Source organism: Rhinatrema bivittatum, chromosome 1 (genome assembly GCF_901001135.1).
Source record: "Rhinatrema bivittatum chromosome 1, aRhiBiv1.1, whole genome shotgun sequence".
NCBI lineage: Eukaryota > Metazoa > Chordata > Amphibia > Gymnophiona > Rhinatrematidae > Rhinatrema > Rhinatrema bivittatum.
Window position 1 is genome coordinate 710,173,896 of NC_042615.1, and position 23,227 is coordinate 710,197,122.

The window sequence follows — 23,227 nt, forward strand, 5'->3', positions numbered from 1 at the left end:
AACAATAATCCAATAGTTGTATATATTACCAACCAATAGTAAATAAAGATACCATCTATTTACTATTGGTTGGTAATATATACAACATCTCTTTTCAAAGACTTACCCGATTTGCATCCACACCATTAAACTACTAAACAGACAACTTTTCCAAAAAGCGCCGTGGCTGCGCACTTGCAGCAAACCCGCCCTATTTATATCCAGCCCACTACAACATAAGCAACGTCAAAGACCTTTAAAAACTGCATGTCATTGACCACACCTCTTCCACAACCCCCACAAAAACCAACCCCCCCCCCCCACACACACACACACACACACAACCAACCCAACACATCCACACACACTGACCAGCCTCAAGAGGTCTTTAAATATCCACCAACACAAAAATAATAGTAACAACTACTGCTCAACAACTCATATATATATACATATGCTCCACTCATTATCCATATTGAGACCGCGTGGTTCAACAGTGTCCCAGTTAAAAATGTATCATTGTTCCTTTTGTAATAGCCTTAAAGAAATATCACCACCAGGTGGTAATTGGATCCTATTCAAAATACAAAAGCACAGCTCATGTAATTTATGTTTCATTCTCCTTCAATGTTTGACAAGCGGTGCATTTTCCTTCTGTCTCCATAGGTTGCTCAGATGCTCCCCAATTCTTTTTTTAAAAGACCGTTTGGTCTGCGCTATATAGAATAACCCACAAGGGCAAATAATTAAATAAATGACTAGATCAGTATTGCAATCAAAATCCCCAGGTTAGACATATTTCTTCTATAAAGCTGGAACAAATATTGATCTCACTACATATACATAAGGGCACACACTACACCTACCACACCTATACTGACCCCTATGCACAGTGTCACCACAAGATTCCCTTAATACTGTTGATGTAAGCATATCCCGTAAGGAACGATTTCTTTTGAACGCAAATATTGGTAGTTGTTCAAATGCCCCCCCCCCATTCTTCAATATCAACCAATGCTTACAAACAATGGATGGATGGATTTATTTATTTATTTATTTATTTAACAACTTTTAATATACCGACATTCGTATGGCACATCACGCCGGTTTACAGGTAACTCAAATATAGGAGGAAATTACAATGAACAGGGAACAAGGGATTGGAGCAGGCCAGAAAGAGGAGAAGGGAAGGGGAGACAGGAGAAGAGAGGGAAGAGATAGGTAGCATGAGAAAGAAAAGGGCAACCGTTAACGTTGATAGAACTTATTTACAGAGGTATGTATTTACATTAGAACTATTTACCATAGATTACATTAGTTTAATTAAAACATTCTTGTAAAATTGTAATACGATGGAATGAGAGGGCGGTAAATACGATGGAATGAGAGGGCGATAAATTTGAGAATGGTATAGCACAGACCACCCTAGTCATTGGAGTATGATATCCCGTCAATAACAAATTATCCCGATTTGCATATAACGCACGCTTGTATGCCCTTCTAACAATCTTTCGCTTATATCCCCGTACCAAAAACCTCTCCATCAAGGGGGAGTGTTTAATAAAAAATGTTTTCATATTTGTGATGTTATATTTATATGTGATAAACTTGTATTGGTATGAATTTATAAGAATAATATATACTATTCTTGTATGTATTATACAATTTTAAATGATTTTTGGATACAATTTGTTTAAATAAATTCTCATAGAAAAAATGTGCATACAGGTTGTCTGTTATATTGTTTATGACTGTAATTTCCTATGGTGAAAACCCTATATGTTTTTTGTATACAATGATGACAATATAAGGATTTTCTCAGTTACATACAAATAAAATACAAATTAAAGTAGTGAGTTATAATACAATTAAATCTTTACAACAGGACCTTGCCCAAAGTGTTTACTGAGTAAGAAAGTTAAATGTACGGCTTCATCCCAAGTGAACATTTCGGTCACACCGATATATGCAAATTCGGACCACAAATAGCATTATATTTAACGCTTTCATTTTTAAGATCATACCTTAACTTTTCTATGTCAGCTATGTCTCGTACCATATAAATGCCAGTATTCAATACTCAGGTTGACTTTCCAAAAAGTTGTGATAGTAAACCTAGCAGCTAAAAAAACTGCACAGCCAAAGCCCAACATTTTACAGTGACTAAGGACCTATTCTGTCTACCCAATAACCGCAACTCAGGTGTCACATGAATGGAGACATTAAGAATATCAACTGTTTCATGGGTGACTTGTAACCAAAAGCATCATATTTCCAGGCAAAACCACCACATATGAATGTATGTGCCTGTCTGACCACAGCCTCTCCAGCATTGAACACTAACATCTGGAAAGCATTTTGAATAAAATAAGGGAGTACAGTAGGTTCTATTTAACAGCTTAAACATTACCTCTACTCTTTTAGCACAAATAGAAATGCGGTGAGCAAAAATCCAGATAATTTTCCAAGACCTGTGATCCAGCTCAGTACTGAAAGAGGCAATATGCTCTTAACTGGTCCTTATAAACCTGGACTTCACCGAATCCTTCACATTTCAGGCTGATCCCTCAGAAGTAGACTTGGGAGCTTTACTAATCCAAGAGAAGGATGGTCCAGAACATTCTGTGGCATACATTTGCTGGAAGTTGATGCCATGGGAAAGGCATTACTCAATAGTTGAGAAAGAGGCTTTGGCAATTAAGTGAGGCTTAGAGGCCTTGCTCTACTACCTGCTGGGATGGCAGTTCATGCTCATAATGAACCACCAACTGCTCCTATGGAAAAATATAAATAAGGACTCCAATGGGAGCATGATGAGATGGTGTTTGGCCCTACAGTTCTTCAACTATTGAAAATGACATAGGGCAGGAAATGAAAATGCCAATGCAAATTTCCTGTCCAGAGAAGTGCCCCTTCTACAGGCAGGCACTCATCTCAATAAGGCTGAGTGGAGGGTATTTGAGGGAGTCTGTAGAAAACTCCCTCAGACTACCTTAAGGGATTGGACACAGTGGTCTTGCCCAGTCCTCCTTAAGATCCAGACCCACAGGGATCCTGGGTGAAGGGAGGAGCCCCTCACCAGAGTTTAAGAACTCAGGGCTTGGAAGGATTAAAGAGGCCCCGGGGAGCAGGCAGAAACCTACCCTTCATTAAGATCTGCTATGTTTAAAGATTGTGAATTACCTGAAGTTGCGGTGAACTGCACTGTTTTTGGTGTGTGCACTGTAAATAAACTGCAGCTAAAGAGCAGCCAGAATCTGCCTCCTTATTTCTCTTGGCTGCTTCCTACATCAGCCATGTTACCACAGGGACTCATTCATAATGAGGAACATACTCAAGGTATCTATACCTAAAAAGAAAAAAATGCTGATTAGAGAAAAACAACTAAAGCCACTAATTACAAACTAATAGCAAACTTATTCTGGAGTAGAGGCAGGAACAGCAGCAATTCTATTATCAAGAAAAGATGTAGGGTTACTAGGTTCAAAAAAGATATACTGACTGCCAGAAATCTTGATTAAACATTTAAAGGTGAATTTACAAAAGTTGCACACATAAAAAGTAGCACTTGTGGGCTTAAAATAGCATATATGCAAGTATGTGCTATTTTGAAAACCACAACCTACCCATGTAAATCAGGGTCCAAGAGTACATTTACACATGGGGTGGGTAAGGGGCATTTCAGGAAGGGGGGCCAACATTCATGTGAATAAGTTGCTATTTTATAAACAATTCACACATGTCAATGTGGCATCTTACTTGCTTATATTTGCTCCTGCACAATATCAGGAATAAGTGATTGTAAACATCTTAAAAGTAAAAAAAAAAAAATGAGTGGGTGGGGGATCTGGATGAAATGGGGGAACTTCAGGCTGAAGGACAAGGAGGGTCTTTCTGAGCTGCAGATTGACTGGGTGAACTGGTAAACTAATTGGTAAAACTGGTTATTTCAATGCCACAGGCATGTTAGAAAATTCCCTGACTTACATGTGTAAAAGCTAGCTTAAGGGGGTAAATGTTCTAAATTACCCATTAGCAGAGATAAATTACCCATTAGCAGAGGTAAATGTTCTAAATTACCCATTAGCAGAGATCATCAATTGCTCGCTAACTCAAGGATTAGTACCGGACCCTCTGAAACTTGCCACCCTCAAACCTCTACTCAAGAAACCCAACCTTAACTCTGCAGACCCGGCCAATTTTCGCCCCATCGCTAACCTTCCATTTGTCGCCAAACTTATGGAGAAGATAGTTAACAAACAGCTCTCGGAATACCTAGAGGAACACAAGATTCTCACACCAGCCCAATTTGGATTCCGCAAATCCCTCAATACGGAATCCCTTTTAATCTCGCTGACTGACAATGTCCTCACAGGCCTGGAGAAAAAGACCCCCTACCTCCTGGCACTTCTGTAGCATTCGACACGGTGAAGCACTCCATCCTCATCAATCAGCTCTCAGACATAGGAATTTCAGGATCAGCCCTCGAATGGTTCAGATCATTCCTTGACAATAGGAGCTCCAAGGTTAGAATAAGCAATAAAGAGTCTCACCTAGTCAAGGCCACACTCGAAGTCCCTCAAGGATCATCACTCTCCCCCACCCACTTTAATATCTTTCTTCTCCCCCTATGTCAATTTCTCACAAGTCTAAAGGTCACGCACTTCATCTACGCCGATGACGTCCAGATCTTGATACCAGTCACAGAATCAATCTCTAACACCATTAATTTCTGGAATAATTGTCTACAGTCCATAAACTCCCTCCTCACCAGCTTCAACTTAGTACTCAATACTAAAAAAACAGAACTTATGATTATCACTCAGGACGACAGCGTGTAGGCTGCCAACAACCTCATCACACCCCCCAATGACCTCCTCCACACACATCAGAGATCTCGGTGTAATTATTGACAACAGGCTGAACCTAAAAAAATTTGTCAACAATACAACAAAAGAATGTTTTCATAAATTTCACATATTAAAAAAATTGAAACCTCTCCTCCATTTCCAGGACTTTAGAACAGTTCTCCAAACAATTCTATTTTCAAAAATTGATTACTGCAACTCTCTGCTAATCGGCCTTCCAGTTATCACCACCAAACCACTACAAATGTTACAAAACTCAGCTGCCCGGATTTTAACCAAATCTACATTGGCTCCCAATCAAATCCAGAATCTTGTTCAAAGTTCTAACCATAACCCACAAGACCATTCACTCCCAAACCCCACTAGATCTAATCTGCCCCCTTCATCATCACACATCATCCAGACCTATCAGAACTAGGTATCTAGGCACTCTCTATGCACCTCCAGCTAAGTCATTGCTTAAGAAACGTGCATTCTCGACAGCCGGTCCCACGCATTGGAACGCCCTCCCCACGGACCTTCAATTGGAAACTTGTAACCGAACATTTAAGAAAAAGCTTAAAACTTGGCTTTTCTCAAAAGCCTTCACTTAAAGGTTTCAATAACCTTATTTCCTCATCATCTCAACTTGTTCAGACCGCTCTGCTCTCACCTTTAACCTAACCATGCTTGTCTCCATGACCTTGATCCAGTGTTAATTCATCATTTCAGGTTTAATACACTAGATGTAATGCTAACTTTTTGATTTTATAATTCTATTACTCTCACGACTTACGCCTTGTTACATGTCGTTACATTTACCACTCATGCTTGCTAAGTCTTATGTAAATAAGTTTTCAGTTTTCTATAATTCTTATTACTTGTAATAGATGTAAGACTAGCTCTTCGGTCTTCTATAATTCTTACTAAGTTCGCCTTGTTATCTGTACCCACATGTTCTATGTATTTTCTAACTCTAGTTGTCTGTAAACCAACGCGATATGTCCTACTACATGAACATCGGTATATAAAAGCCTTCAAATAAATAAATAAATAAATAAAATCTACTCACATATCCCTTTAAAATTTGAAGTACAAATAAGTGGTTATATCATTTGCATACACTTATTTGGCTAAATTCTGACTTATCTGGCTATGTAGTGCTTTTGCCTCTACTTAGACAAAAAAAATTGAAGTCATCCAGATAAGTACCTCTTTTATTTTAGACATATGTGTTATGCCTGTCGGTCGCAGATGGCTGTGACCTCTCATGCTCACCTCTTTTTTCCCCTCTCCATCAAGACTGGGAAGAATGGCGGTCTCTGCCAGTTCACGCCGACCACTCTGGCGTTCCCGGGACAGCGAGGGCGCTGCTGGCCACCATCTTGGACCTGGAGTTACCTAGATGCATGCACGCATAAAGGCCTCATTTGAGCACATCATGGCAGGAACCTCAGGGGCATCCCTGCCCGATGACATCAACCCGCTCGTGTATTTAATTGAACCAGCCCTTGCCTTCCTTGAGTTAGCAAGGAGTTCTATCTTGCTGTATTTTCCACTTTCAAGGACTTCCTGTTCCTGACTCAGCCTTGGCATTTGGACGCTCTGAGTACCCGCTCCTCGGGGGCTCCCCTGCGTTCCCAGCTATCCGCTCCTTGGAGGGCCTTCCTGCCTGACTGCTGCTGGTTCTTGGAGCAAGGTCTTACCTTGCTCCAGGAACCATCTACTGTGAGAACCTCTACAGACTTCTTCGATACAGGCTACACTGAGGAGTCCACACAGTGTACCCCACTCCTCGGGCTACTACCACCTTTCTTCAGTGAAAGTCTTTCACCCTTCCTGCTCTACAGAATTCCTGCTCACCATCTACAAGAGCCACTTCCAGGTTTCGGCATTGCTACCAACATCTACTGTACAGCCTTCCTCGGCATACCCCGCTCCACGGGCCACTAACGGATCTGTATTCTGAGGATCCTACTCTCGCCAGAGGGGATCCATGGTGTATCCCGCTCAGTGGGCCCCTACCGGATCTTCTCAACTGTGTCTTACTCTGGATAATTCCCATTGTCCAGGACTGTACTACCATATTGCTAATTCGGTGGACATTACTTTTCCTTCCTTTTTAATAAAGTCTCCACTTCTAGCTGTGTGTCACGCCACTGAGGTTACGCCTGCTGACGGTGAGGCTCACAGGGCTCCTCTCTGTGGGCGGAGACATTGCTCATCTCAGCCCAGGGGTTCACATCCTTCCTTAAACATAACAATATGGTTACCTTACATAGCGGGATAGGTCCAAAAAGCACTGCTTAGATGGACAAGTAGCGCTACTTAGCTAGATAACTCGGAACTTATCCAAATAAGTACTGCTAATTTTCCAGATAAGTATGAACTTGGTCAACTCACGGTTTTTACACACTCAAAGCATTTGTGCGTGCATATGTACTTGTATTTTATTACCTGTACAAATCATATCCACGCAGATTGTAAAAAAAATACTGTAGTAAATTTAAGAACATATGAATTTGCCATACTGGATCAGACCAAGGGTCCATCAAGCCCAGCATCCTGTTTCCAAAAGTGGCTAATCCAGGCTACATGTACCTGGCAAGTACCAAAACACTAAGTAGATCCCATGCTACTGATGCCAGTAATAGCAGTGGCTATTCTCTAAGACAACTTGATTAATAGCAGTTAATGGCCTTGTCCTCCATGAAGTTATCCAAACCTTTTTTAAACCCAGCTACACTAACTGCACTAACCACATCCCCTGGCAACCAATTCCAGAGCTTAATTGTACATTGAGTGAAAAAGAATTTTCTCTGATTAGTTTAAATGTGCTACTTGCTAACTTTATGGAGTGCCCCCTACTCCTTCTATTATCCGAAAGAGTAAATAACTGATTCACATGTACTCATTCTAGACCTCTCATAATTTTAAAGACCTCTATTATATCTCTCCTAAGCCATCTCTTCTCCAAGCTGAACAGTCTTAACCTCTTTAGCCTTTCCTCATAGGGGAGCCGTTCCATCCCCTTTATCATTTTGGTTGCACATGTAAATGGATGCATGCGAGCAGTTTTGAAAGTTATCTTGTTAGGTGGGTAACATAGAAAATATTTCTCACCTAAGCCCTGTACTGTTTCATGCATCTAAAAGAAAGATTTTCTTCTAATTTGAGTCTGCTGAATCTTCTGACCCTAAAAAATGGAAGAAGAATAATCTCAATATTACATTTTTATTAACCTCAGAAACACATGAAATCAATAATTTAGCACAATCTTTCACTTCCTTATTTGTCGTTCCAAAAATACAGTTAAATCCAAACTTCTTGAGGAGAAGCATTCAGCACCCCTATTTCTTGTTCTTATATAGTAAACAGAAAATCTTATTAAAGGTGGGCAACAAATCTTCAGAGATACATAAATCTCCTGCAAATATTTCTTAATAGTTTCCTGAGCATCTGGTTGGAGCTGCGGCTGTTGCCACATGGAGTGCCAATGCTATTGCTGTAGAGGATGTTCCTTGTGTCCAGAGGAATCTCATGATGGCTGTTGCTTGCTACCCCGAAGAAGGGGGATGTTTTAAGCTCTTGTGGAGCTTGGGAGACCATTGCTGCAGTACCAGGAAACAGTGAGAAGAGTGTGCTGATGGGATCTTTGGCTCCCAAGAAGCCCGTTGTTAACGTGTAGATATCTGCCCAGGAGAGACCTGCAGAAGTTAATCGGGAGCATATCTGGCAGGCTATTGTTAACTTGGAAAGAACTGTGAATAAGAGGCTTGAAATTTTTTCTTCTTGATTGGAGACTATGAGGGGGAAGATAATCACCTTGGAAGCTACAGTTATGTGCCATGAAGGGAAACATGAAGAACTGGAATCTCACACTTTGGTTTGTGATGAATTTAGAGCTATTTTTTCTCAACATAGGGAGCTGGGATTTTTGAAAACTGATGAATATGTCTTAATCTTAGAATTAGTGCCTTCATTAACATGGAATTTCCATGTGAGGGTGCCAAGCGGTGCATAAGGTTCTACGCATACAATTTTGTGTGTGCAAATCTTGCAGCATCAGGATTTAAGTTTGCGTACAAAAAATGTGCGCACAACTGCAGGTAAAAGTGTGCACTCTACTGAGCATACCTTATTACATTAGGCCTTAAATTTACAGTAAAATTCAAGGCTCTTTGGAAGTCCCTACTTCCAAGATAACAGACAACCATTTGGTTTGTAGGCCAAAATCTTTTGTCAAATTCTAAAAGACTAAAAATTAGCTAACAGCTTGCCAGTTTTGCAGCTATATGAACAGCTTTTTGTAACAATCCTAAGAAGTAGCAAGTGTGAAAACAAAAGCTGCTCAGGCAGCCTTAGGAAATTGTGACAGTGAAGAAACAGCTACATGAATCTTATAGGTCTAAGACATAACAGATTTCATTCCAATATGTGCTGTAAATCATTGACCTTGTAGCAGGGAGAGTATCAGTTGAATAAGACTCCCAGCTAGTGATATGTAGTTCACAGAACCCCTAGTCATAAAGTGCAAGTGCTTTACAATAAGACGCACAGATAATAGAAAGTAGGCCTATAGAAATACCAGTCACATACTAGCTAAAATTACTTTACACTTGTGCATATCCAAGGATACACATGTAAAGTTGAGTATTAAATGTGGAAGAATAAAAGAGTCAAGAGAAAAAAAGATAAAAACCTAATAGACTAATTAACTAAAAAGATCCAGAAGCAAAGCATTACAAGCTGGTCATGGTATCTAAAAAGTTAATCATTCAAGGGATAACACACAAAGGTCTCAGTTTTCACAAGTATTTGTAGCTAAGGGCCTGGTTTATTGTTTTTTTATTTCCATAGACACAAAATGTGAAAAAAGCCTTAGTAAATACGGCCCTAAGTTTTTTGTAAAATGGTTGATAAAAGCTTATTATTAGTACTTTAATGAGTATGCAGTGTCTCTTTTTCAATCTACTTTCCAAAGGAAAATAAGGCTTATGAAATTGTCCTGTTCGCTTAATTATTTTTTCTTTGATGTCTTGTCTACATCAAAATTTAAGGACATGTCCAGGGGGCTCTCAGACAAGGGGTGGGCTATTTTTTTCAGATCCACACATATACATGAACCACAGATGTGTGCATCTTCCAAAGATTAGGCCTTTATGGATGGAACTACTTGTTATTGCTCTGGTTTTCAGGTATTGGGACATAGGAGCCATGTGGTAAAGGATTCTAACAACATAACTTAATGTAAATTTAATTCAATTAACTCACATACAATGTTTCATTTTTTTAAAAATTAATATTTCAAGGCCAAAAGCGAGACTTACAAGTTACAAACTCAAAAATCTCTTTTTATAGACTTTAAAATGTTTAAAAAGTTGGATAACAGGTAAAGTACTTCCTAATGTTGCCAAGTGAATCAGGCCAACCCTGACCCAGTTCTAGTTTTGCCCCATTGTATCTACTGTAGCCCTGCCTTTCCTAGAGAAATTAGAATTCCAAGTCAATAGATGCAATTGCAGAATAAAACAGCGGAATCAAGCCATTATGGTTGACTTTGAACAGGTGACAAACTTAGGACTGGATTTATCAAAATGAGATAAGTATTGCATGCGATAGCAAAAGGAGCATGTTTTATGCTAATATACAGTTTATTGCAATTTGTGCTAATTATCTATGTGAAGAGCTAAGTTAGTGCAAATTGTGATAACCACTGAGTGACCATTGTTGAGAGAGAGAGAGAGAGAGAGAGAGAGAGTGAGTGAGTGCCTAGCCATAGCATCCCCTCCCTAGATAGGTATTTGTATCCCTATGGGAGGCCCACCTAGTAACTTGAAGTGAGGTTTAGGTATTAGTGTAGGGGGTTAGGGGCCACTTTGACATTCGTTCGTGAGACGTACGAACAGAACAGTGGTCTCTTGTGAAGATTTGATGACCTACGGAGAGAGGAAACTCACCCAAAGATGAGATTTGTGCAATGTTCTCTCTACCTAGCTTGATGTTACCCAGGTAGAGAGTCCATCAAGCTAGGCTGAGAGAAGACATTATGGCTAATATCTCTCTCTCTCTCTCTCTCTCTCTCTCTCTCCCCCCCCCCCCCCCCTGCTCCAGGAGCTACTAAAACAGGCCTTTCAGGAGACATCTTACTAACCCATAATACAAGCTATCGCACAGCTTAATGCTACTGAAAAAGGTATAGTTAAAATCAGCATTAAGTCTGTGCAATAGCACTTTACAGACTGACAAATCCACCTGTAACTCCTCCTCTTTTTCGGATTTTCATCGCACCATTCGATATGGTGCTATCGCATGCGTTAAAGGCGTTTTCACATGCAATAAGCCCTTAATGCATGTGAAAATGCCTTACCGCATTTTGATAAATGACTCCCTTAGTTATCTCATAATTCTTTTTGTTTGTTTAGACTAAGGAGGCTGCAGTTTTCATTTCCTTCTTTGGGCTACCTGTAATACTGGACCCAGCCTGTAAGCCACTAAAAGCCTTCATTATCAACTATCTGAGGGTTTTCTTCTATTATATATCCCTTTCCCAAGTCACTTAGCCCATTATTGATCCAAAATCCTCAGTCAAGGTCCACACACCAGGATTCCCTCCCAAATTCTGAAATGATGAGGCTTGTGACTGGGTGTTGCTGTTCCATGATAAGCAGAGCTACCAGAAGCTTTCATGATTCTAAACACTGCCCCCGGTAGCCCTCCCCATCCTGGCTGGCCCAGAGAGGAGAAACCTGCCCCAATGTTTGTATGCAATGTTTGTATGCTAATGCCAGAAGCCTAAGAAGTAAGATGGGAGAATTAGAATTTATAGCATTGAATGATGACCTAGACTTAATTGGCATCTCAGAGACATGGTGGAAAGAGGATAACCAATGGGACAGTGCTATACCAGGGTACAAATTATTAGGGATGTGAATCGTGTCCTCGATCGTCTTAACGATCGATTTCGGCTGGGAGGGGGAGGGAATCGTATTGTTGCCGTTTGGGGGGGTAAAATATCGTGAAAAATCGTGAAAAATCGTTAAAAAATCGAAAAATCGAAAAATCGAAAAACCGGCACATTAAAACCCCCTAAAACCCACCCCCGACCCTTTAAATTAAATCCCCCACCCCCAAATAACTTAAATAACCTGCGGGTCCAGCGGCGGTCCGGAACGGCAGCGGTCCGGAACGGGCTCCTGCTCCTGCATCTTGTCGTCTTCGGCCGGCGCCATTTTCCAAAATGGCGCCGAAAAATGGCGGCGGCCATAGACGAAAAAGATTGGACGGCAGGAGGTCCTTCCGGACCCCCGCTGGACTTTTGGCAAGTCTCGTGGGGGTCAGGAGGCCCCCCACAAGCTGGCCAAAAGTTCCTGGAGGTCCAGCGGGGGTCAGGGAGCGATTTCCCGCCGCGAATCGTTTTCGTACGGAAAATGGCGCCGGCAGGAGATCGACTGCAGGAGGTCGTTCAGCGAGGCGCCGGAACCCTCGCTGAACGACCTCCTGCAGTCGATCTCCTGCCGGCGCCATTTTCCGTACGAAAACGATTCGCGGCGGGAAATCGCTCCCTGACCCCCGCTGGACCTCCAGGAACTTTTGGCCAGCTTGTGGGGGGCCTCCTGACCCCCACGAGACTTGCCAAAAGTCCAGCAGGGGTCCGGAAGGACCTCCTGCCGTCCAATCTTTTTCATCTATGGCCGCCGCCATTTTTCGGCGCCATTTTGGAAAATGGCGCCGGCCGAAGACGACAAGATGCAGGAGCAGGAGCCCGTTCCGGACCGCTGCCGTTCCGGACCGCCGCTGGACCCGCAGGTTATTTAAGTTATTTGGGGGGGGTTCGGGAGAGTGGGGGATTTAATTTAAAGGGTCGGGGGTGGGTTTTAGGGGGTTTTAGTGTGCCGGCTCACGATTCTAACGATTTATAACGATAAATCGTTAGAATCTGTATTGTATTGTGTTCCATAATGGTTTAAGACGATATTAAAATTATCGGACGATAATTTTAATCGTCCTAAAACGATTCACATCCCTACAAATTATATCACAATGACAGAGAGGAGCACCCGGGAGGCGGCGTGGTGCTTTATGTCCGGGATGGCATAGAGCAACAGGATAAACATTCTGCATGAGACTAAATACAAAATTGAATCTTTATGGGTAGAAATCCCTTGTGTGTCGGGGAAGACTATAGTGATAGGAGTATACTACCGTCCACCTGGTCAACATGATGAGACGGACAGTGAAATGCTAAGAGAAATTAGGGAAGCTAACCAAATTGGTAGTGCGGTACTAATGGGAGACTTCAATTACCTGGGATCACTGGTGCAGGTAAATAAGTCTATTTCCATTCAATGGTAAATAACTGTTTTATTATTGAAAAGGTTCCAATATCCTTACTGTGGCAACTCCATACAAAGTAACAGTCAAGAGTTACAGGTCCCCCGACACGGTCCCGTGTTTCGCGGTGGCTGCATCGGGAGGGACCGGATGACATTCAAAATCTGAAATATAACATGAGTAATCAAACATGGAAAAAGGCAGGCTGCAGGAAAACAAGTTACAGTGAGTAATCACATACCTTATAAACAATCATCAGGAGCGCGAGCGTCCTCTGCATTTGACAAACATTTAAAGGGCAAAAAGGCGTGAAAAGCTAGCTCTCGCGAGATGCTGAGAGTGACAGGAAGACACCTGTAATCGGATTAACAAATTAACACGGATCCTAGTGAACCAGTTACAGTGAATGTTAACATATCTTATGAACAGGCATCAAGAGAGCAAGCGCCCTCTGCATTAGACAAACATTTAAAGGCAAAAGGGGGCGAAAAACACGTATTCCCGAGATGCTGTAAATGACAGGTAGACACCTATAGGAAAATCAACAAAGATCCTAGGATCTTTGTTGATTACAGCATCTCGGGAGTACGTGTTTTTCGCCCCCTTTTGCCTTTAAATGTTTGTCTAATGCAGAGGGCGCTTGCTCTCTTGATGCCTGTTCATAAGATATGTTAACATTCACTGTAACTGGTTCACTAGGATCCGTGTTAATTTGTTAATCCGATTACAGGTGTCTTCCTGTCACTCTCAGCATCTCGCGAGAGCTAGCTTTTCACGCCTTTTTGCCCTTTAAATGTTTGTCAAATGCAGAGGACGCTCGCGCTCCTGATGATTGTTTATAAGGTATGTGAATACTCACTGTAACTTGTTTTCCTGCAGCCTGCCTTTTTCCATGTTTGATTACTCATGTTATATTTCAGATTTTGAATGTCATCCGGTCCCTCCCGATGCAGCCACCGCGAAACACGGGACCGTGTCGGGGGACCTGTAACTCTTGACTGTTACTTTGTATGGAGTTGCCACAGTAAGGATATTGGAACCTTTTCAATAATAAAACAGTTATTTACCATTGAATGGAAATAGACTTATTTACCTGCACCAGTGATCCCGAGTACTTGCTTATGTGCAAGGTTTGCTTCTGCTTATGATTGGATAGACTTCAATTACCCCAATATTGACTGGGTAAATGTATCATCAGGACACACTAGAGAGATAATGTTCCTGGATGGAATAAATGATAGCTTTATGGAGCAATTGGTTCAGGAACCGACGAGAGAGGGAGCAATTTTAGACCTAATTCTCAGTGGAGCACAGGACTTGGTGAGAGAGGTAACAGTGGTGGAGCCACTTGGCAATAGTGATCATAATATGATCAAATTTGATTTAATGACTGGAAGAGGAACAATGTGCAAATCCACAGCTCTCGTGCTAAACTTTCAAAAGGGAAACTTTGATAAAATGAGAAAAATTGTTAGAAAAAAACTGAAAGGAGCAGCTACAAGAGTAAAAAATGTCCAAGAGGCATGATCATTGTTAAAAAATACCATTCTAGAAGCACAGTCCAGATGTATTCCACACATTAAGAAAGGTGGAAAGAAGGCAAAACGATTACCGGCATGGTTAAAAGGGGAGGTGAAAGAACCTATTTTAGCCAAAAGATCTTCATTCAAAAATTGGAAGAAGAATCCAACAGAAGAAAATAGGATAAAGCATAAACGTTGGCAAGTTAAATGTAAGACATTGATAAGACAAGCTAAGAGAGAATTTGAAAAGAAGTTGGCCCTAGAAGCAAAAAATCACAGTAAAAACCTTTTTAAATATATCCGAAGCAGAAAGCCTGTGAGGGAGTCAGTTGGATCAGATGATCGAGGAGTTAAAGGGGCACTTAGAGAAGATAAGGCCATCGTGGAAAGATTAAATTATTTCTTTGCTTCGGTGTTTACTGAAGAGGATGTTGGGGAGGTACCCATACCGGAGAAGGTTTACATGGGTAATGATTCAGATGGACTGAATCAAATCACGGTGAACCTAGAAGATGTGGTAGACCTGATTGACAAACTGAAGAGTAGTAAATCACCTGGACCGGATGGTATACACCCCAGAGTTCTGAAGGAACTAAAAAATGAATTTCAGACCTATTAGTAAAAATTTATAACCTATCATTAAAATCATCCATTGTACCTGAAGACTGGAGGATAGCAAATGTAACCCCAACATTAAAAAAGGGCTCCAGGGGCGATCCGGGAAACTACAGACTGGTTAGCCTGAATTCAGTGCCAGGAAAAATAGTGGAAAGTGTTCTAAACATCAAAATCACAGAACATATAGAAAGACATGGTTTAATGGAACAAAGTCAACATGGCTTTACCCAAGGCAAGTCTTGCCTCACAAATCTGCTTCACTTTTTTGAAGGAGTGAATAAACATGTGGATAAAGGTGAACCGGTAGATGTAGTATACTTGGATTTTCAGAAGGCGTTTGACAAAGTTCCTCATGAGAGGCTTCTAGGAAAGAAAAAGTCATGGGATAGGTGGCGATGTCCTTTCGTGGATTGCAAACTGGCTAAAAGACAGGAAACAGAGAGTAGGATTAAATGGACAATTTTCTCAGTGGAAGGGAGTGAGCAGTGGAGTGCCTCAGGGATCTGTATTGGGACCCTTACTTTTCAATATATTTATAAATGAACTGGAAAGAAATATGACGAGTGAGATAATCAAATTTGCAGATGACACAAAATTGTTCAGAGTAGTTAAATCACAAGCAGATTGTGATAATTTGCAGGAAGACCTTGTGAGACTGGAAAATTGGGCATCCAAATGGCAGATGAAATTTAATGTGGATAAGTGCAAGGTGATGCATATAGGGAAAAATAACCCATGCTTTAGTTATACAATGTTGGGTTCCATATTAGGTACTACAACCCAAGAAAGAGATCTAGGCGTCATAGTGGATAACACATTGAAATCGTCGGTTCAGTGTGCTGCGGCAGTCAAAAAAGCAAACAGAATGTTGGGAATTATTAGAAAGGGAATAGTGGGTAAAACGGAAAATATCATAATGCCTCTGTATCGCTCCATGGTGAGACCGCACCTTGAATACTGTGTACAATTCTGGTCGCCGCATCTCAAAAAAGATATAATTGCGATGGAGAAGGTACAGAGAAGGGCTACCAAAATGATAAGGGGAATGGAACAGCTCCCCTATGAGGAAATACTAAAGAGGTTAGGACTTTTCAGCTTGGAGAAGAGATGGCTGAGGGGGGATATGATAGAGGTGTTTAAAATCATGAGAGGTCTAGATTGGGTAGATGTGAATCAGCTATTTACTCTTTCGGATAATAGAAAGACTAGGGGGCACTCCATGAAGTTAGCATGTGGCACATTTAAAACTAATCGGAGGAAGTTCTTTTTTACTCAATGCACAATTAAACTCTAGAATTTGTTGCCAGAGGATGTGGTTAGTGCAGTTAGTATAGCTGTGTTTAAAAAAGGATTGGATAAGTTCTTGGAGGAGAAGTCCATTACCTGCTATTAAGTTCACGCTGGGGTAGATTTTATAAATTTGCGCGAGGGCGTACTTTTGTTCGCACACCAGGCGCGAACAAAAGTACGCTGGATTTTATAAGATACGTGCGTAGCTGCGCGTATCTTATAAAATCCGGGGTCGGCGCGCGCAAGGGGTTGCACATTTGTGCAACCTGTGCGCGCCGAGCCCGGCACGCGTTGCCTGTTCCGTCCGAGGCCGCTCCAAAATTGGAGCTGCCTCGGAGGGAATTTTCTTTCACCCTCCCCCCACCTTCCCCTCCCTTCCCCTACCTAACCCACCCTTCCGGCCCTATCTAAACCCCCCCCCCTACCTTTGTTGCCAGATTTACGCCTGCTTTTAGCAGGCGTAAATCTGTGCGCGCCAGCAGGCTGCTGGCGCACCATCACCTGACCCGGGGGCTGGTCCGGAGGCCTCGACCACACCCCCGGGCCGGCACCACACCCCCGGTCCCGCCCCGAACCACCCCCTGACCCCGGTCCCGCCCCCGGACACGCCCCTCCCGCCCTTTATGAAGCCCCGGGACTTAAGTGCGCCCGGGGCAGTGTGCGCACCGGCAGCCTATGCAAAATAGGCGCGCTTGTGCGCAGGGCATTTAAAATCCGGCCCTTAGAGAATAGCCACTACCATTAGCAATGGTAACATGGAATAGACTTAGTTTTTGGGTACTTGCCAGGTTCTTATGGCCTGGATTGGCCACTGTTATAGACAGGATGCTGGGCTTGATGGACCCTTAGTCTGAACCAGTATGGCATTTTCTTATGTTCTTCTTGTTCTTAAGAATTGAATCATGGTATTCCACATGGTAGTGGACAACGGCATTGTCATTGAGCCATGAGGTAGGCTTATGATATAATTTTAAAGAAGTAATTTTCCACAAAGCTTCCATTTGTGTAATATTTATAACTATATTACACTACAGTCTACATTTAGTTATCATGAAATGCATTTTAAATCTATTTCAGGGCAGTTTAATATGCAATCCCTGATGGTCAAATGAGTTTATTTTGCAATTCAAAACCAGTTATAACTCATTTCTAACTCACCTGGTAAGGGAGCTTACTATGACACGGACTGACATGGCAACCAAACTATATCCAAGTCATTCTGCTTTAGGGCAGAAAAGGAGAATCTGAACTGACAGAGTGACATTGTGATTCTGAGTTCTAGCACTCTGACTCCTGATAAAATAAACAGAGAACTTTTCATGATTTTGCAGAAACTTGAAGATAATCCTCTGTCCACTTGTTTTCCCTCTTAATTTTAGCATTGTGGGTTTTTCTGGTGAGAACTTGAAAAAATGTAACCTGGAGCCTCAAGGTTCTACTCCAGTTCTTGCATTGGTCACCACAGGGTGCTGGAAAATACAATTTTGAAGGTTGACATCAACTATGTTGAAATAAAGGAAGCTGTGTGACTTTCATCCTGCAGCTGCGCCAACCATTCTTCTTTTATTTCTAGTAGCTTGTCACTAAGCTGAAATCCACTGGAGAAAGCCAAAATGATTTACCCTGCAGATTTTTAAATGTGCTTGTGCTGCGTTCAGTGGCACACAGTCAAATGGATTTAGGATGTCAGTGGTGAGACTACAAAAGATGATAGGCAATCAGTTTTGAAATAAACAGAGGAGGAGTGAATTAAATATCAGGAAAACTGCATGAGAGGAGCAGAAAGTGAAAAAATATGCTATAGAAGATAAAATGAATGAAAAGGAAAAGAGAAGTTTGCATATTTTCTACAAAGAGACAATGGAGGTAATTTTCAAAAGCAATTAAGTGCTTGAAAGAGGTGTTCCCTAAACTGGGGTTGGGAAAACATTTACTTGCATAATTCAAAAGTATGCACGCAAAATATATGCATAAGCATTTGCACTTGCTTCGAAGCAGGATAAATGTGTGCACATAATGCTACGCAGTGACAAACAGATACCTGCACATTTTCAGAGCACAGTTACTTGTATAAGTCTGCTTTAAAAAATTAGGGCTGAAGTCTACATGGGCTGTTATAAAATTACCCTTCCTATACTAATACTAACTATTATTTTAGCTGTTTTAGGAATCCAAAAATATTTTCTGTTGAGCGTCCGCTCCATGGCCGGCCCTGCTCACCTCGCTTTCCCATCTACAAGTTCCAGGCTCTCCTCTACCACAGTCACTCCCAGTTCACGGCGTCCCCAGCTCCCCCGCTCGCAGTCTGCCATGCAGGCCTCTCAACGGAGCTCGCTTCGGGGCTCCACATCCTCAGCGTCTTTGGCTCCACCCCTAGGCATGCGTGTGGCCAACCTGCAGCCCTTTAAAGGGCCAAGCACAGGAAAACCCCGGGAGGCATACGCTAATGACATCACGAAAACTCCATATATAAAGCAGGGCTCAAACCCATGATCCCTGCCTTGACAAATTGGGTCATACACTCCAGTGTGTCTAGTTTGCCTTCCCAGCATTCCAGTGTCTCTTGTTCCAGCGTCTCTTGTTCCAGCATCTCCTGTGTCTCCTGTTCCAGCGTCTCCTGTTCCTTCATCTCTCCATTCCTGGTAGCACCCTTCGCACTGATCTCACGGTACTGACCTTTGCTTGTTCTTGACCTCGTCTGACTGCTGCCTGGATTTGACCTCTGCCTGACCTGACTATTCTTGATCGCTGCCTGGAACCTGACCTCTGCCTGACCTGACTATTTTTGATCGCTGCCTGGAATCTGACCTCTGCCTGACCTGACTACTCCCGGATTGACTACAGGTACTGACCCCTGCTTCGGCTGACTATTCTGGACTGATACTCTGGCCTTGATCCTCGCTATCCACTCAGACTCTCTGTTCTGGCCTCCTGTGATCTCTGAGCCTTCCTGTCTAGATATTGACCGTGCACCCTTGTTCATGGTGGGCACGCCCCTGCGCTTCATCTCTAAGAGACCCTGCAAGGCCCACCTAAGACCAGGCAGCCCAGTAACCAAGGGTTCAACCTGAGGGAACCCCGGGTTGCTAGTAGTGAAGCTCCTCTGTCTCCTTTTGTGCTCTGCCTCCAGGTGGCTTGCGCTTTCCAGGTCTGACCGGAGGGCCGTACCAATCCTGCACCAGGCCAAGGGTCCATATCCAGCGCAACAGGTTGCCAAAGCCATGGGCTTAGTGGAGTCTCCCGCCTTGCAGGCCATTCCTGGCCTAGCAGCTCATGTCCGAGAACAACAGCGAACCCTAGAAGCTTTGGCTTCATCCGTGGAGAGCCTACAGTCTCAGCTACAGGATTCCATTAGGGCCAACTCAGGGGGGTTGGGTTCAAACCCCGCCTCCATGGGCATCACTGGCCCTTCCAGCTCCACTCTGTTTCAATGGGGATCCACGCCCCTACCGAGACTTCATCAATCAGTGCTTTATGCAATATGCACTGCAGCCTGCATTGTTTCCAAGTGAGACCACCAAGATTACCTTCATCCTCTCACGCCTTGAAGGGAAGGCCCTGGCATGGGCTTCCCCACTTTGGGAACATTCTGATGATGTCCTCTGTCATCTCTCCCACTTCATGACCATCTTTAAGCGGACTTTCGAGGATCCCAGTCGACAGGCAGCCACGGGTCACCAGCTTTTCCACCTCCGTCAAGGCTCACATTCGCTCATGGAATTCAAGGTAGAATTCAGGACACTAGCCACAGAACTGGGGTGGCAAGAGGACTTCCTACGGGCGATCTATCTGTCCCCTGCCCTCAAGGACGAGCTCGCTGCTCATGAGATCCCCACATCTCTGGATGACCTAATTTCTCTGGTTGGCAAGATTGACCATCGCCTACGTCAGCAACACCAGGAGGTAAAGATCCCCCAGTCTTCTGCCTGATGCCCAGCTCGTGCCACGAGCCCCCAGTTGAAGGCCTTTCCAGCGCCTCCTCCATCACCAGAGCAGCCGATGCAAATTAACCGTGGGCACCTATCTCCTTAAGAGCGCCTCAGACATGACATAAAGCCTTTGCCTTTACTATGGTGGCTCCAGACACCTCCTGCAATCCTGCCGCGTATGTCCGTGAAACTGCAGAGTCTGAGCCCGGCGGGGGTCCCGAGCTTGGGCACTACTGTTACTGGCCCCCAACTATTACTCCCTGTATCCCTCTTTAGGGAGTCACGCTCCTTTGCCACTGCTGCTCTCGTGGACCCTGGGGCAAGTGGTAATTTCATTCTGGACGACATCGTCACACTCCTCCAGATTCCTCTTCAACCTCTGGAGACACCTCTCCCCATCGTGTAAATCCAGGGAGAGCACCTGTTACAGTTTTGGCTGCAGTGCAACCGCCTCACCACCAGGGGTCCCTCTAGTGCTGGCTTTCCGGACAGGCCCAGTCCATCTTATCTGTCCACTCTGTGCTCTGGGTGTGTCCTTATAACCCTGCCTGACAGTTGCCTCGGTGCTTCGGCATCGAGCTCACCTGGGCTCCCTGCTCTAGCCTTGCGCGGCCTTCGGGCCTTTCCTTGCCTTGCGCGGCCTTCGGGCCTCCTTCCTCCTCGTTGTTCTCACCTGGCCTACGGGCCTTCTGACCTGCTTGCTCTGCTTACGGTGTGTGGCCTACGGGCCTTCTGTGTGTGTGTGGCCTACGGGCCTTCTGACCTGCCCTGCTCTGCTTATGGTGTGTGGCCTACGGGCCTTCTGTCTGTGTGTGTGGAGCCTACGGGCCTTCTGACCTGCCTTGCCCCGCTTATGGTGTGTGGCCTACGGGCCTTCTGTGTGTGTGTGGCCTACGGGCCTTCTGACCTGCCTTGCCCTGCTTACTGTGCCCTGACCCAGCCTGAACTTAGACTCTGCTCATTGCCGCCTGCCCTGACCCAGCCTGAACTTAGACTCTGCTCATTGCCGCCTGCCCTGACCCAGCCTGAACTTAGACTCTGCTCCTTGCCGCCTGCTCTGACCCAGCCTGAACTAGACACTGCTTATTGCTGCCTGCCTTGACCCAGCCTGGAACCAGACACTGTTTTTAGCTTCCTGTCTCTCTCCACCTGGAGCCACCCTGCTGGGTGGTGTTCACGCCTCCTGACCGGAGCCCAAGCGTAACAGTATGCCGAAGCCATCAAATTTCCAGGGGAAGAGATGGTCTGTGTCCTGCCGGTGAGTCAACTTTTTCACTAATTCAAGATGCCTCCTTCTTTAAAGTTTTATACCTGCAATTCCTGTCAAACTTTGAATTATCCAAGCTATCAGAACTGTCTAGCCTGTGAACTTGTTGGTCAGGAACACTGGTCATGCAATAATTGCAACAAGAAAAATGTCTCTGTCTATCAGGAATGTTTGAACTGTCTGGCTCCTAAACCAGGGTGGTGGAAATGCTCCTGTCTTCCGTGTTTGTTACCACCAGGCAAACCCTGCCCCCGGTGTTCTGCTCTAGGACCAGCTGTGCCATTAAAAAAAGCTATCAGCTCTCCTAACCAGTATTCTGTTTCTGGCTCAACTAAAACAGACATTTTTGCTGGCAGTTTGTGGATAGAAAAACCCAGGACTTACCTGGCCAAGAAGGCTTCTGTGACACCAGTGCTAGAGCCTCAGGAACAGGTTTCTCTCAAACGGAGAGAGTTGATTAACTCTAGCAGGGCTCTGCTGCCCACAGCTGCTGTTGAGACACTAACGAGCACATTCCCTAGACGTCCTAGAACTGCCTGTGCCTTCTCTAAACTGCTCCTCCAGAAACAAAATAAGGAGCCTCAGAGTGTGGCTCGAGGTATCAAGCCCACAGCAGTGCTACTTGAGTCTTCTATGTGCACTGCTTCAAACCTTGCTGCTCTGCCATCTGAGCCTGTTTCATCACCCCAGGGGGGGGGCCAAGCCTGCTGCATCGCCCCAGGAGGGGGCCAAGCCTGCTACATCGCCCCAAGAGGGGGCCAAGCCTGCTGCATCACCCCAGGAGGGGGCCAAGCCTGCTACATCGCCCCAGGAGGGGGCCAAGCCTGCTGCATCGCCCCAAGAGGGGGCCAAGCCTGCTACATCGCCCCAAGAGGGGGCCAAGCCTGCTGCATCGCCCCAAGAGTGGGCCAAGCCTGCTGCATCGCCCCAAGAGGGGGCCAAGCCTGCTGCATCACCCCAAGAGGGGGCCAAGCCTGCTGCATCGCCCCAGGAGGGGGCCAAGCCTGCTGCATCGCCCCAGGAGGGGGCCAAGCCTGCTGCATCGCCCCAAGAGGGGGCCAAGCCTGCTGCATCGCCCCAAGAGGGGGCCAAGCCTGCTGCATCGCCCCTAGAGGGGGCCAAGCCTGCTACATCGCCCCAAGAGGGGGCCAAGCCTGCTGCATCGCCCCGAGAGGGGTCCGATCCTGCTACAACGCCCGGAGAGGTGTTCCAGCCTGCTGTTTCATCCCGAGAGGGGCCCGAACCTGCTGCACTACCCCAAGAAGAGCCTGCGAAACCGGTCCTGCTGCCACCCCCGGAGGGGCTCAAACCGGTACCACTCAGACTTTCTAACTCAGCCATCTGAGCCTGTTGAATGGCTCCAGCTGTTGTTGCCCTCGGAGGGGCCAGATCTCATCTTTGAGTACCCCCTGCTAAGATGGGACCCAGGAGGAGGGGGAG